Source organism: Lissotriton helveticus, chromosome 7, assembly GCF_964261635.1.
Source record: "Lissotriton helveticus chromosome 7, aLisHel1.1, whole genome shotgun sequence".
NCBI classification, from domain to species: Eukaryota; Metazoa; Chordata; class Amphibia; order Caudata; family Salamandridae; genus Lissotriton; species Lissotriton helveticus.
The window spans coordinates 445,376,183-445,392,097 of record NC_136068.1 but is presented as its reverse complement, the minus strand read 5'-3'; the positions used below and the strand labels follow the sequence as shown (position 1 = coordinate 445,392,097).

At 37.2% G+C, this 15,915-nt stretch overlaps 1 protein-coding gene across 1 annotated transcript in view; it reads right to left on the bottom strand.

Moving 5' to 3' along the window:
* Window positions 1-15,915, bottom strand: part of LOC144768583 (sulfotransferase 1 family member D1-like) — a 320,008-nt gene that overhangs the window by 85,922 nt on the left and 218,171 nt on the right. The gene's annotated exons all lie outside the window — the stretch shown is intronic.

Below are 15,915 nucleotides of genomic sequence, written 5' to 3'. Positions count from 1 at the left end.
TTGACCGAAATAACGTTTTTTAAACTGAACTGAACTGATTACACTACCTTACCCAGGCTGTGTGAACAGACCTATGGTGTCAGTTTGGAAGGCATTACAGGGGTGGCACAATACATGCTGCAGCCCCTGGTAGGCCTAGGGTGCACCTAGGCCCTGGGTACCTAAGGTACACTATACAGGGGCTCACAAGGGTGACCCAGTAACCAATCTGGTATGTACCTAAGGTACATGGAGTCAATTTTATAGAGAAAGCAGATAGTCTGGGGCCCTGAATAGCAGGGTCCCAGGCCAACTAAGTTGAAAACCAGCAAAACACCCGCAAGAAAGTGGGGGTAACCATATAGTCAGATTCCGCCTTCCTACACGCCCCACAGGAGGTGGAGCCAGCATTGTGGAGGGAAAGCACAGCCCTGGAGCACTTTGTTGATATGATTCCTTCTCTCCTTTCACAGTGCAGGGCAGAGACATCAGACGCACCACAGGGGGTGGAGCCAGCACTGTGGGGGGGAAGGCACAGACCTCTTCAGGTCCCAGGTGCAACTCCTCTCTCCCATCTAGATGCAGATCTCTCTATTCACCACTGGGCGGACTCATTCTGTCTCCTGGAATGCCCCAGCCCTGTCACTCAAACTCCAGACAAGGAATACACAACCTAGCAGAGGCAGGCTTGGCTAGTTAGGCAAGAAAATACCTACTTTCTAAAAGTGGTATTTTCAAACACAGAATGTCAAAACCAACTTCACTAAAAGATGTATTTTATCATTCTGAGTTCAGGCATACTAAACTCGTATGTCTACCATGTTCCTGACAATGGCAGGCCTTAGACAAATTTTACAAGGCTGCTTCTGTGGGTGGCACAACCAGTGCTGCAAACCCAGCAGCAGCATTTGGATTTACAAGCCCTGGGCACACTCAGTGCACTGTACTAGGGTCTGACAAGTAAACCAAACACGCCAAACATGGAATCACTAATCCATATATCAATTTACAATAGGGAGAGCATATGAACTTTAGCACTGATCAGCAGTGGTAAAGTGCCCTGAGTCCTATTGCCAACAACCACAGGTCAGGAAAAACAAGAGAGGAAGAAGCAAAAAGTTTGGAGATAATCCTGCAAAAAGGGCCATTTCCAACAGCTGTCCTAAAACTTCTTTAGACCAATTAAAGAAAAGTTTGATTTTTTTTATCAGACCGCCTTTGGTATAGAGAAACGATCACACAGGGGTTACTGTTTCCAAATCATGGTGGTTGAGATTATTTGTCAATGGCGTCCTGGGCTCCATCCTACCATGGCTCTGCAAACTCAGTCAAGTACAACCTTTTCCAATATGTTCACCCAGCAGTTGCAGCCACAGTAGTGTTCATCCAATCAGAAAGGTAGTCACAGCTCTGACTGGAAGAGCATAATCACCACATCAGTTGCAGCCAAACGGGGCGTATCAATTTTATAGGCTTTCAGAGGTTCCCAAAAGTAACCTTCTGTGACATCCTTTGCAGCCTGAGTCGCTCCTGGCTTTGCTCTCAGTCAGCTTTCTCTTAGTGTTCCTCCATCCTGGGACACCCTAGGCTGCTCCTCCTTGACAGTTTCTCCCCCTGCAAGGCAAGGCAGACACCTTTCCACTCGCAGCAGTCAAGTAGGCTTTAGGTACAAGGCAGACTATCACACCCCCACATGAAACTGCAGACATCAGGGGAAGTCCCCTCAACTCTGGGAGACTGGCTGTCAAGTAGACACCAGCCCTGATCATAAAGCAGTCTGTTGAGTACTCTGCAGAGCACTCACTTCCTTTGGCATGAAGGTTTAGAAACTGGAGCAAAGTAGGATTGTTTGGGATTTGTCCTACTATACATAATATTGGTCTCAATTGTCAGAACCAGTTTGGGATGGTTTGCTTTTCAAGTGTCCTTCTCATGCTGCTCTTCAGAAACAGCCTTTGTGTACACTAATGCTTTTCACAGCTGAGGGGCATAGGGCTGATGCCAAACTGAAGCACCTACAACATAGGCACTAGGAAGTGTTAGTATTAGAAAATTGGCTTGTATCAGTATCTCTGAACTGTAGCGATAAATGGGGTCAAACCAATAACCCTAAGAACCAGAGTAATATCAATATATTTTCAAAAGTTGGTTTAACCGGGAGAGTTAAAATTAAAGAAACAAAAGAGGTGAGCCAAAAATATTATAAATTCCCCTACTAAATAACTGTAGCACACTGCAATAAATTAAAGAATAGAGTTTAACTGCACAAATCATCGTCAAAAGACAATTACAGATATGGAATTAAAAATATCATGCAATAGTCAAGCACGTCAAGGAATTCTGGTGCAAGCTGATGTGGGATTCAAGATAACAGACAAATTTGAAAACAATAAATTCAATATCAAATAATATATTGAAAATATTCAATTATAACAAATTATTCCAAAAGATAATGCAGTCTATATTATAATTCATAGGTCAACATTTCAGCCCTTATGAAAAAGTTAACCCGAGCCATCATCAGGAAAGATTGACAAGGGGACATTTAGACGAAAGCTGGGGAACGGTGTGGGGAACTGTATCACAAACATCAAAAAGACCTACCTAAAGAGATCCACTAAGAATTGAAATGAAAAAATGTTATGGCCAAAATAGACCTAGGAAAAATTTGTAGGCCAAATGTAAGTCAAATAAAGGAGCACCGAAGCTCAATTGACCAATCAATCAATGAAGAGATTAAAAGAATACCTGGAACCAAGATGGGGAACAGCTATCCAAGGCAGAGAAGACAGAACAATCTAAATACAATCAGTGATAATGAATTTAGGTTTCTTAACAACAACTCTCCTAAAAATTCCAGTCATCTATGCACTTCCAAAAATTCGCAAAGATGACCAATCACCACCAGGCAGACCCATCATTTCGGATTGTAGTTCCTTGCTTGAACCACTTTGTCAATATATTGACTGTTTTTTAAAACCATTTGTCTCCCTGCTTTCGACTTACATTTGGGACACCGCACACTTTAGCCATTGTGTGGAGAATTACCCATTTTTGGAAAATGAACAAATTGTCACTTTGGACATCCTGTCCCTTTATAGGAACATCTATCAACAGGATGCTATAGAGGTGATAAGAGACATACTTAATACTCAACCCACTCTCATGGAAGGCCCAAAGGATTTGATTAAAGATTTCCGAAGAAGCATTGTTACACAAAAAATACTTTTTCTAATTCTTAGGGAATATTATCTTCAAAAATTGGGAGTTGTGTTGGGGACGTCTTTTGCTCCTAATCAAGCCATTCTATACATGTACGATTTTGAAACTAGATTCCTGCTTAATGATTCCAATGCATAGTCTCACAATATAACTACATGGAAACGTTATATTTATGATGTTTTTATGATTTGGTTAGGGTCAGCAAATTGGAACAGTAATTTAAATCGATGGCTCATTGAAAGAAATCCTCATATTCTCATATTCAGTTTACATTAACCTCGATTTCTCAGGAGGTAAACTTCCTTGACCTGATGATTAGGCCTGATAATGGTAATCTCTATATGACACTATGGGCCTTATTATGAAGTCCGCACAACGGCAGAGCGTACTGGTGATGGAGCGAGATAGAAAACAAAATTTTGTTTAAACTCGCAAAGTCACATTTCCATAACATGAATAAAATTATTAATGATTTGTGATATGTCGTACTAATACAACTTAGATTAAACTTTACACGTGGGGGGACTAACATGTGTGCTCATAAACGTGCATATTTGTTGCATCTTTTTGTTCGTGCAAAATAATAAAATAATTTATTGTTTTCGTTTTTGTCATTACTAACTGCTGCAAACTTAAACGAAGCATGTGCTTGTTTTTGCTTTTCCTTGTCTGTGTGATGTCATTTCTACTATTCTAGGTGCATATGGGTCTCATAGAAAAACGGAGACTGGTAAATATAAACGCTGCTTTATTTGTTTGCAATGGCTAGGTAACATTTTGATTAATCGGGTGGGTTAATTAATTAGTAAACCATGGGGTGGATACAGAAAATACTTTATTTCTTACATTAATACTTTTCTTGTGTTTGTTTTATACTAGAAAACATAAGTTGCCTGCTTTTGGGCCTAGTTATTTGAACCGCAGAAAAAGAGCTGATCTATAATTCTACTAAAAGTCACGAGACGCCCATTCTGAATTAAAACGTTTATTGAAGCTGCATTCACAAAGCAAAAACTGATGAGCTGACATCATTCTGTCGGACATGGCCAAGGTCGAAAGTGAACTTTTTGTCAGTCCTTAACTTGGCATCCGCGGAAGTTGCACTGAAAGACTATGGAAGCTGCGAGGATGACTTAATACAAAGTTGCAAACGCAGGAAGCTTCTGGCTTCACGTGGAAGAGACAATGGTCTTTGTAAGACGTGATTTTGTGGAACTTTTTAAGAATCGGGTGACATGTCACTTGTCACTCTCAGCCAATGGGACGTCGAGGATTTCTGAAAACTTTCCTTTGCTAGTTTAGTTAGCGTAGAAAGGTATAAAAAGTCATGCCCTTAGGGTTGGGCTGGCTGCTGCTTTCTGACTTTCTGATGAGGGTGATGTGCTGCTGGACTTTGCGTGGAGCACGTAAGAATCCTCAAAGAACTTTACTTTAATTTCTGTCTATTTAGCTCAGATAGGGAAATAGGTTTTAGAAATGCTAAACTTTATATAATTTCTTTAAAATTGATTCAATTGCTTAAATTGTATTTTTCTCATATTTCTTACCATCATGCTTGCTTTATTGCAAATAAATTTCAATTATAAAACTTTCAACTTATATACCATAATTTAGAAAATAAAATCTTACTTTTGACAAACAAGCTGGTCTTGGTTATTCAGAAGTGTAGGTTACCATTAGCTAGATCACGTCGCCTATGGTGGTCATTTAAATGGTTGGGTTTTATTCTAATGACAATTTTCTTTCTGCAAATATATAAATATGTATATAGTGTGTAGATAATGTGTATATAGATTTATTCTGACCACCTGATTCAGTAGGCCCAAAATATATCAGGTTTATAAATGGGTCCATATTTAGTTTAGAATTTTGTTTATAGGTTATGAAGTTGGGTAGCGTTGTTTATGATATATTTTCTATAGCCCGCTGGATCAATTCTCTGGTAGCAGAAATTGATGGTTGCTAAGAGGTAACCAAGGTAATATGTTGGTTGCTAAGGGTTACGTCATGGTATGGAAATAGGATCGATGTTTTAACACATGTTAAGTTCGTTTTTCGTGCCTATCTGTAAGCTATACCGGTATAGATTGTGTGGCGAGAAATTAGTCACGCAAGCCATCTGTTCTGTTTGTAGTGATATCGCCGAGTATCACAAGAGGTATCGCCGTGTACCATAGTGTTGTCGCCGAGCAGCACAGTTTTAGGGCTAGGTCTGAATCTTGTATAGTGAGGATTTTCTAAGAAATCAAAACAGCATGAGAATAGGGACAAAGCGCCTTCCATAAAACTCACTGTGATGAGAGTATTAGTTATATCCGAGCTTGAGTGAAGGGTAAAATTAACGTCGGTGCATGATTATCTATAAACAGGTTAGAGTCCTGTACGGGTACATGTTTCATATCTATAAACAGGTGAGAGCCCTGTACGGATAACGTCGTTATTTTACTAACGGTGCATGAATTCTATAAACAGGTGAGAGTCCTGTACGGATTTCATGTGTGTTTGAAATTAGGGAATTTTCCGTGTAAAAGTGCGAGTTTGAATTGTATTTTATGTTCAAGTGGAACTCTTAGAACTTTCACTTCGCGGTGGGTTCAGAGCAAAGCGAGTTCATAATTATACGTGTTAGAAGGGTGGGGTAAGGTTACTCTACTGACAATTGAATATTATCCTTAGTGTGAATAGCGCCGTCTATTCCGAAGTGTGGATACTTGAATGTATGTAAACTATCCTAAATAGTGAAACGAACAGATGTCGTCTTTATAGTCATTGTTAAGAATTAATTTACACTGAAAAGTACCCTTAAAATGGCGCTGTGAAAAGATTTTGTGAAGGAGGGGTAAGCGCCAGGAGTGAGAAGCGAGAAACCGCAGCTGCTGTGTACGTCACAGAGCCGCGCTGGGATTGGGTGACCTACGTCACAAGCAGTATTCTGATTGGCTCTTGAATCTCTGACGGTCTGTGAGCTGATTGGTCGTTCGGAAAAACTCTAAATTTATTGGTTGAGCAGAAAAGTGACGTAGCTCAACTGCCATTGGCTTGTTGGTGTGTTTCGCGCACGGATTGGTTGTTTTGCGGAACATCCCGGAAATATTTTACGAACGTTTTTGTGAATTAAATTTAACTTTTAAAAATGAGTTATCATTTTAAACATGTTGAGAAAAAGACAACATTATTTCAGAAATTTAAAAATTTATTTTCACCTGACAAGAAAATCGAAACGCGAGGTGGTAAACTACTTCATAAGTATAAAACACCTGCAGCGTACATGGAAGGTGAATACGGATATCATACTGTCTTATGGTTCGACAGTTGGAAACGTTATACTAAAAACGACGGTGTTTTAGCTTGGCCTGATGATGGTTCATTTAATGTAAGAGTTTTAAGAAACTTACGAGAGAAAATGAATGCTCTTGTTCCAAAACCGAGACCAACTCAATTTGAAGCTTTAGTTGAGTGGGAAGACGAGATGTATCAGTTACAAAGAGAAGCTAGTGGAATTAAAAGACCTTCTAAAAATCCATCATGGAAAAGAGAAACTCATGAAGATAGATTGCGAATGTGGAGACAGGGAAACATGAGTGAAGGATTGTATTTAATTCATGAAATGGTAATGGGTTCTCCTACAGGGAAATCTATGGAAAGTGAATCTGAGGATGCAGTTATGGAAGAAATATATACAACTGCTAGAAAGAAACAGTCTAATCAGCCTTTGAGACCTCCTAGATCATGGTCTACTCCGGTAGTTTCTACTGAAACTTCACCGAGTGCACCTCCAATTAGTGAAGCTCCTAAACTTTATCCAAATAATAGTGAAATCACTGAAACTCCTAGAAGATCAGAATTCGAAAATGTTCGAAATGAAGGTAGACATTTTACAATGACTCCAAGAGCAAGGGAACCTCCAAAAGATTATGCAAGAGAGACAAGAAATGTTGAGGATGTTGATTATAATGAATATTTAAGGTCTAAAGAAGAATTGATTAAAAGAATGACAAAAGGCATGGAAGCTGTCACAGTTCCAGTAACAATAGGTCCTGTTCAGCCTGTATTTGATCAAAGAGATACAAACAAAAACGGATTAACTATTCCTTTAAATACAGAAACTCAAAAAGCTACTGAAAAATTTTATTCAGACTTGACTGAATTAAACAATTCTAGATCGAGAATGCCTGATTTAACCTTTAATGAGGATTTATCTCCAAAAACACCAATGGGTGCTATGTCAGATGTAGGAAGTCCTGAAGTCAGGGTAACCACACCAAAACTTGATGTGGCCAAATTAAAAGCAAATATAAAAGAATTAATAATTGGAACAATTGGACCAGATAGTTTAAATTACTATCGGGATGATGAGCTACTATTCATTTGCAAAAGTATTCAGTGGAAAACAAAAAATAAATATGATCAATTAGAGGATCTAGCTGCAGAACTTGAAATTGATGTAAGTAAACAAAAGAATTTTGCAAAGCATTACAGATTAGACTTTTCAGAAAGTGACATTGAGAGTTTGAACTCAATGGGAAGAATAGTTCATATTAAAGATTTGATTGTCTATATCAAAAAGCTAGGAGAACTGAACAAATGGAGAGTGAAATGGACCAAAAGGAAGGAAGATGAAAGATTGGAAAAATTGTCAAAACAATTTCCAATGAGAGAAGTTGCAGGTGGAGGATATGTTCATGTCCCATGGTCAAGACAAGACATTCTGTTATTCACAAATGACTTTCCAAAATTGAGGGAGAAACCAGTTGAGTGGTACAGGCAAGTCGATAGATTTATCAAAGTGTCAAAAGTTCTGTGGATTGATTTAGATGGATTTTTTGACATTGTAGTCCCATCTGATCTTTGGACAGAATGTAAAATATCTATTAGTTGGCCAAAAGCAGAACCTGAGCGAATTAAAGAAACAGGTGCCCCAAATCCACTTGTAATGGATTTCTACGAGAAAGTAATTGTTTGGATGAAAAACAAAATTCCACCCAAAGAAGTTGATTGGGTTAAAATAGAAAGAACAGAACAAGAAACAAAAGAATCAGTTCATTCTTTTTATGAAAGACTATTGTTAATCTTTAAACAATACAGTGGCTATGAAAAATTAGATGAAAAAGACATGAGTCATTTTATCTATAGATTTGTTTATGGACTAAAACCTGAAATTGGAGAAATGATCAGAACTAGTATTGTCGGATGGCAAGCACTATCTGTAGATGATATTTTAAGAAAAGCAAAATATTGTAGCGATGAATTAGAAGTAAAACAGAAGAAGCTGAAGGAGAAAGCCATGTGGGCTCAGGTAAAGGTGGCTGAGCAACAGATTGCCAGCATGGGAAACAAGAACACTAATTTTGTTCAAACTGGAAATACAAACCAGATACAAGGAAAGTTTAAAGGTAATAATTTCCCAAAGAAATTTAGCCCAAAGATAGAAGAGCTGAAACAAAGATTACCTTGTTTTAATTGTGGCGAAATTGGACATTGGAGGGACGAGTGTCCTCATCCTCCTAGAAACTCAAAGAATCCCTTATTGAATCCACAGATGCAGAATGGTGTTAACCTACAGCAACAGCTACAGATGCAACAGGGGTTAAATGAATTTAATATTCAGCGACAGTTACAACAACAGCAACAACAACAGGTGAATAATCGTCAAGACCAGTTGCCACAACCACCTTTTCCGAATTGTGGGGGAGTTCAAAAATATAATCCAAACGTGGGATTTCAGGGATGTGAACAGGTAATAAAACCACAAAAACAGCAAAAGCAGCAAAAAGTTCAAATGCAAAATGCTTCACAACAATTTTTATTAACAGAAAGTCAAGACAGTGATTCTGATGATTATTGCTGACGGTGCCCGAGAGAGGAGGAAGAGTGTGTTGTTGGAGCCACTCTTGAGGTTGACCAGTCTGGTCCTTATGTAAACGGGAAAGTTAATGATGTAGACATCACTTTTCTAGTGGACACTGGTGCTACCCGTTCTACTGTTAGATCAGTGGAAATTGAAAACCTACCTCTCTCTGGGGATACCATCCAAGTTGTGGGAGTAAGTAATCAGCAAATTAAAACAGACTTAACTGATCCAGTACCAGTTGAAATTGGAAATTACAGAGACAAACACAGATTTGTGGTTTGTAATAGTAGTCCAGTAAATCTATTAGGTAGAGACATCCTATGTAAAATGAATTGCAGAATATATTGTTCTCCTGAAGGAGTTGAGTTACAAACAATGGAGGAAGATGGTTTGTATAGAATGACAATGATGATGATGGAAGCAGAAGAAACAAAATTGTTTCCTGCATTTGAAGAAAAGGATTTACCTGAAGAGCTAAAGGAAACAGTGAAATCTGAAATATGGGATTTTACTGGGAATGAGATGGGTCTGATGAAAAACGTAGATCCTGTTAAAATTGCATTGAAACAGGGAATAGAATTTCCAAACACTCCACAGTATAAAATGAAAACAGAGACAATTGAAGGTATTACACCTATAATTGAAAAGTTAATCAAACAAGGTGTATTAAAGGAAATGAAGAGTAGTTCTTGTAATTCACCAATTATGGGAGTTAAAAAGTCTAACGGAACATTTAGGATCGTACAAGATTTGAGAAAGGTTAATCAAATTGTCATTCCATGTTGTCCTGTGGTTCCAAATCCAGCAGTAATTCTATTTCAGATTCCACATGATGCTGAATGGTACACAGTCATTGACCTTTGCAATGCATTCTTTACTGTTCCCTTACACCCAGACAGTTATGAAATCTTTGCTTTCAGATTCCAAGGTAAGACCCTTGGATGGACAAGAATCCCTCAGGGCTATACAGAAAGTCCTTCAATCTTTAATGAATTGTTAAAAAGATCATTAGAAGATTTAGACTTACCAGGTAGGTCTACGATGGTGCAGTATATTGATGATTTGTTAATAGCTGCAAAGACAAGAGAAAATTGTGTAACAGACACAATAATTCTGTTAAATCGCCTTGCAGAAGAAGGACATAAAGTGTCTCCAGCAAAACTACAGTTTTGCAAACAAGAAGTAAAATATCTTGGTCACAGAATTGCAAAAGGAAAAAGACAAGTAACAATAGAGAGAATAAAAATGATTCAAGCAATGTTACCGCCAAGAACACAAAGACAGGTCAGAATGTTCCTGGGAATGGTAGGTTACTGTCGACAATGGATAAGTGGATTTTCAGTAATTGCAAAACCACTACAAAGACTGACCAAATCAGATGTAAAAGATCCAATTATTCTCAATGATGCTGAGATGGAATCTTTTGAGAACCTGAAAAAGAGCTTATGCCAAGCTCCTGCTTTGGGTATGCCAAATTATGAGAAAGATTTTGAACTGTATTGCAGTGAGAGAGAAGGATGTGCATTATCTGTATTAATACAGAGACATGGAAATTTAAAGAAACCTATTGCATACTTCTCTGCAGTTCTTGATCCAATTGCAAAAGCATTGCCAGGTTGTTTGAAAGCAGTTGCAGCTACAAGCATCAGTCTTGAACAAAGTGAAGGAATCATTATGGGATTTCCTGTGAAAGTTTTTGTGCCTCATTCAGTTGAAATATTACTGACAAGAGGTAAGACTCAACATTTAACAAGTAGCAGATTGACAAAGTATGAGAAAATCATACTGGGAGCAGATAATGTTTCGATTTCAAGATGTTTGAATCTGAATCCTTCTACATTACTGCCTGATTCTGAAATTGTTGATGATATTGAAACTGAACATGAATGTTTAGATGTCATGGAATTCTGCACTAAACCCAGAAAAGACATCAAAGACAGACCTTTATCTGAATCGGATTTTGTCTACTTTGTAGATGGCTCATGCTTAAGATCCGAAGGAGGTGTCTTGAAAGCTTCATACTCAGTTTGTACAGTTGTAGATGTTGAAGAAGCATCATGTCTTGAAGGAGTTCGTTCAGCACAAGTGGCTGAATTGATTGCTTTAATTCGTGCATGTGAAATATCAAAAGATATAAGAGTTACCATCATTACTGATAGTCAGTATGGGTACGGAGTTGTGCATGATTATGGACAACTCTGGTCACAGAGAGGATACATGACATCAACAGGATCACCAATTAAAAATGCAGTTTTCATTAGAAGATTAATTGAAGCAATACAATTGCCAAAAGAAATTGCCATAGTGAAGTGTGCAGCGCACACTAGAGGAACTGATTATATTTCCAAGGGAAATGCCTTCGCAGACGAAACAGCAAAGTACTGCGCAAGGAAAAATTATTCATACAATCGGGAGAGGAGTAAAGAAACTGATTCAAATTCATTAATGCTAACAACTGTTGTAGAAACATGGCATGAGATTAGAGATTTACAAAACGAAGCAGATGATGAAGAAAAAGACCTATGGTTAAGATCAGATTGTAGACCACGTGAAGAAGATGGAGTGTGGGTTTACAAAGATGGCAGAATAGTCTTACCAAATTGCTTGATTGCTGACATGGCCAGATTATATCATGGTCCTGCACATCTAGGAAGAGATTCTATGGTCAGGCTTTTTAGAGAAACATGGTTCAATACCAAATTTAGAACGATTGCAGAATCTTTTTGTCAAAGGTGTTTGTCATGCCAACAAATAAATCCAAACAGGAAATCAGTGGTGGGGACAGGAATAATTGGTCGAGAGGGTGGTCCCTTTACCAGGTTACAAATAGATTTCATTGAAATGCCCTTACACAATTGTTTGAAATATGTACTTGTAATTGTATGCTTATTCTCAAGATGGGTAGAGGCTTTCCCTACACGACATTGTGATTCAATTACAGTAGCAAAACTAATGCTCAGAGAAATCATCCCAAGGTACGGTTTTCCAGTCACTATTGAGAGTGATGGAGGAAGCCATTTTGATAACAAACTGTTGAAGTTAATTTGTGAAGCTTTGAGCATTGAGCAGAAAATACACTGTGCATACAGACCAGAGGCATCAGGTGTAGTTGAACAAATAAATGGAACTATCAAAAACAGAATTGGAAAAATGTGTCTAGAGACAGGAGTGAAGTGGACTGATGCTCTTCCACTTGTTTTGATGTCATTAAGAAGTACACCAGATAAAAAGACAGGTCTGAGTCCTCATGAAATTTTAATGGGAAGAGTTATGAGGCAAGCTTTTGTACCTGTAGGTAAACTGTTGAGCATAAATGACAGTGCAATTTTGGATTACTGTAAAAGGTTATCTGATATGGTAACTTCTGTGTCTAATCAGGTGGGAACTGAAGCTCAATCAAATGAAAAAGTTTTGACTCATGATCTGAGACCTGGCGATTGGGTCAGAACGAAAGTACATCGGAGGAGGAATTGTCTATCTCCTAGATGGCAGAAACCTAGGCAGGTAATCTTGATCACTACTAATGCTGTAAAGTGCAGAGGATTGAAGCGCTGGATTCATCCAAGCCATACTATTCCAGTACCAACTCCTGAGAGTTCTGATGTTGAAAGTGATACCACAGATGATTCTGATTCTGAAGCAGAAGACAGAACAGAAGGTGAAGTAATTCCAGATTCTGAAGATCGACAAGAAAGTCGACATCTGGAAACTGTGCCAGTAAATGGAAATCTGACAAGAAAAGACTTAGAAATAATTGAAATAGATTCTGAAGGTGAAGAGAATCTGTTAAAAGGAAAGATAACTGAAAATTCGGTTGTCTCTATTGAAAATAAAGAAGCTGAACCAAAAGAAGTTTCAGACCAGGAGAGTATCGAAAGGCAGAGAACAAACTCTGAAGTAAGGAACAAAAATCGGAAATCTGGGAAGCTAGAGGTAATTGAGGAAGAGGAGGAGAACGAATTACCGAGTACCAGTGATGGAAGAGAAAGTGAAGTTCCTGAAGGAGTGAAATTGCCGAATAGAGAAGTTCCTGAGTCAATTGAAATTTCAGACTACGAAACTGAAGAAAGTGACGTGGAAGGTGGAAGTGAAAACGGAAAGAAAAGGACTTGGAAGTCAGAATCAAATAATTCTGAACCAAAGAAGAAATACGTGAGAAAAGCAGACTACTGGCCTGGTGGAAGATTGAGAGTAAGATTGATTAAAAAGCCAATAGAACAAGTTGAAGAAATCAGTAGTCAAAAGAGTCCAGGAAAAGAAGTTGGAGTTGGAAGAAAAATTGAAGTGATATCGAGAAAAGGGAAGAGAATAATTAGACCAAACCAGAAATACAAGTCTCCTGAGTGGACTTACTTAGTAATTCCACCTGTTATTGACATATATGATAGTAGTGAAGAAGAAAACGAAATCCAAGAAATTAGTGACAATGATTAAAGTACAAAATTATTAAATTGGCAAAAGGCTGAAGAAATCCTGTTAGTTGACACAAGGTCGAAGAAAAACTGTTTAGTATAAGAAAACTTATGTATGACATAAGGTCGAAGAAATCTTGTTTAGGGTTATAAAAGAAAAATATATTTTAAAAGGGGGGTGTATATAAATTTTAAAATTTATTTTTATTTTTAAGGCTAAAACTAACCTAAAAATGCCTTACGTTAAGGAGAACACTTCAAAATGTTCTGTTTTTAAAAGATGCTGTAAGATGACTCTGGTATGTCTGCTCATTTTAGTTCTGCTCTGGTTGGTACTAGCTGTGATTATACCTTTAGAAATGAATAGAGAATTACACAAAGTTAACATAACAAGCAAAGCTCTGGTTAGCCAAACTAAACATAGTGCATCTGCAAAAGTTATTGATCATCAGCCTAACATTCATCAAGATAAATCAATAGGTGATTTTTCAAGCAATACATTCACAAAGCTTTTGAGTGAATATGTAAAGGTAATGGATGCAAAGGACTGTTATGTCTGTGTTAAGTTACCTGCTTCTGTTTCCGAGGGAGTAACATATAATATGCTTCCTCTCACTTATGCTGTAACATGTAGTGTATTAACTAGTTTATTTTATCAAACTGGTCGTTTAGAATATTACTATTCAAATTATGATGAGATTTTTGCTAATGTTAAGATTGATAATGCTTTAAATAAGCATAAGAAAGCAAAACAAATGAGAGAATATTTCCTTGTTACTAACGAACTCACTTATGAATATGCTTATAAGAATAATCTAACATGTAAATTAAGTGCTGAAGGAAAGAAATTTTTGAATATGGTTGAGGAGAGAAGAGCAATTTATAAGAGAAATGAATTAGTCAAGCAGACTAAGTCATCCTTCTGGCAAAAAGAGGATGAGAAACTAAATGGCAAAATGCTTGAAAATATTGCAATTCACATAGACAAACCTGTTAGTGGAAAACTTTGCATTAGAAGAGATAATACACTTTTTGATAATTATTTTGTAGGTGCAAGTAACTGTGAAGATACTTATCAGATTATGGGAGGTTGGGGATTTAAAGGTGGAAAAGATCCTATCTTTCCTGGAATTTATTTTGTTTGTGGTGACAAAGCTTACTATAACCTTCCAGACCATTGGTATGGAACTTGTTATGTGGGAATTGTTTTTCCTAAAGTGTTTCATGTTGACAGAGATTCAGAAGGATTGTTTAAAATTCATAATTATGTAAATAGAGCTAAAAGAGAAACTTTTACTGAAGTTCTGGGAGATATTTTTCAAGCTGTAATACCTTTTGTTGGTATAACCCTAAATGCAGGGAGAATCAGAAAATTGTCCACTATAGTTGATAGATTATCAACTGACACTGCTGATGGGTTTCAATTAGTAAATGTTGAAGTTATTGCAATTAGATCTATGGTAATACAAGATCGCCTTGCTTTAGACATACTCCTAGCAAAAGAGGGAGGAGTCTGTGGCATTTTACATGTCCAACATTGCTGTACATATATACCGGATGAAAGTAAGAATATTGAAATGTATATTAAGAATATTACACAAATGCATTCAGAGATAATTCCTTTAGAAGAAGAAGATTTTACAGGGAAACTTTCAAAAAGGTTTCAAGCAATTAAAAACTGGTTTCATAATATCGGAAGTTCAATTCTTGGCAAGATTCTGGCACCTTTGATTATAATAGTATTCATTTTTATTTTGACTAAAGTAGGTTGTTTGTTACATAAAAGAAAGAAACAGTTGAGAGAAAAGAAAAGAATCTATAAACTCAGAAAAGAAGAGGAAAGGGAGATCGAGTTACAGGAGTTACATAGAGAGCGTCATGTTAATTGCAAAGATTATGCTGAAACAGACTTTTAGGTTTACTAATACAAATGAATTTGAATCGATTTCTTAAAATTTTAATTTACCAAAATTTTGGGTGCTGGTGTGGTGATTTGTTAATCACCAGATGAGGGAGTTGATGGAGCGAGATAGAAAACAAAATTTTGTTTAAACTCGCAAAGTCACATTTCCATAACATGAATAAAATTATTAATGATTTGTGATATGTCGTACTAATACAACTTAGATTAAACTTTACACGTGGGGGGACTAACATGTGTGCTCATAAACGTGCATATTTGTTGCATCTTTTTGTTCGTGCAAAATAATAAAATAATTTATTGTTTTCGTTTTTGTCATTACTAACTGCTGCAAACTTAAACGAAGCATGTGCTTGTTTTTGCTTTTCCTTGTCTGTGTGATGTCATTTCTACTATTCTAGGTGCATATGGGTCTCATAGAAAAACGGAGACTGGTAAATATAAACGCTGCTTTATTTGTTTGCAATGGCTAGGTAACATTTTGATTAATCGGGTGGGTTAATTAATTAGTAAACCATGGGGTGGATACA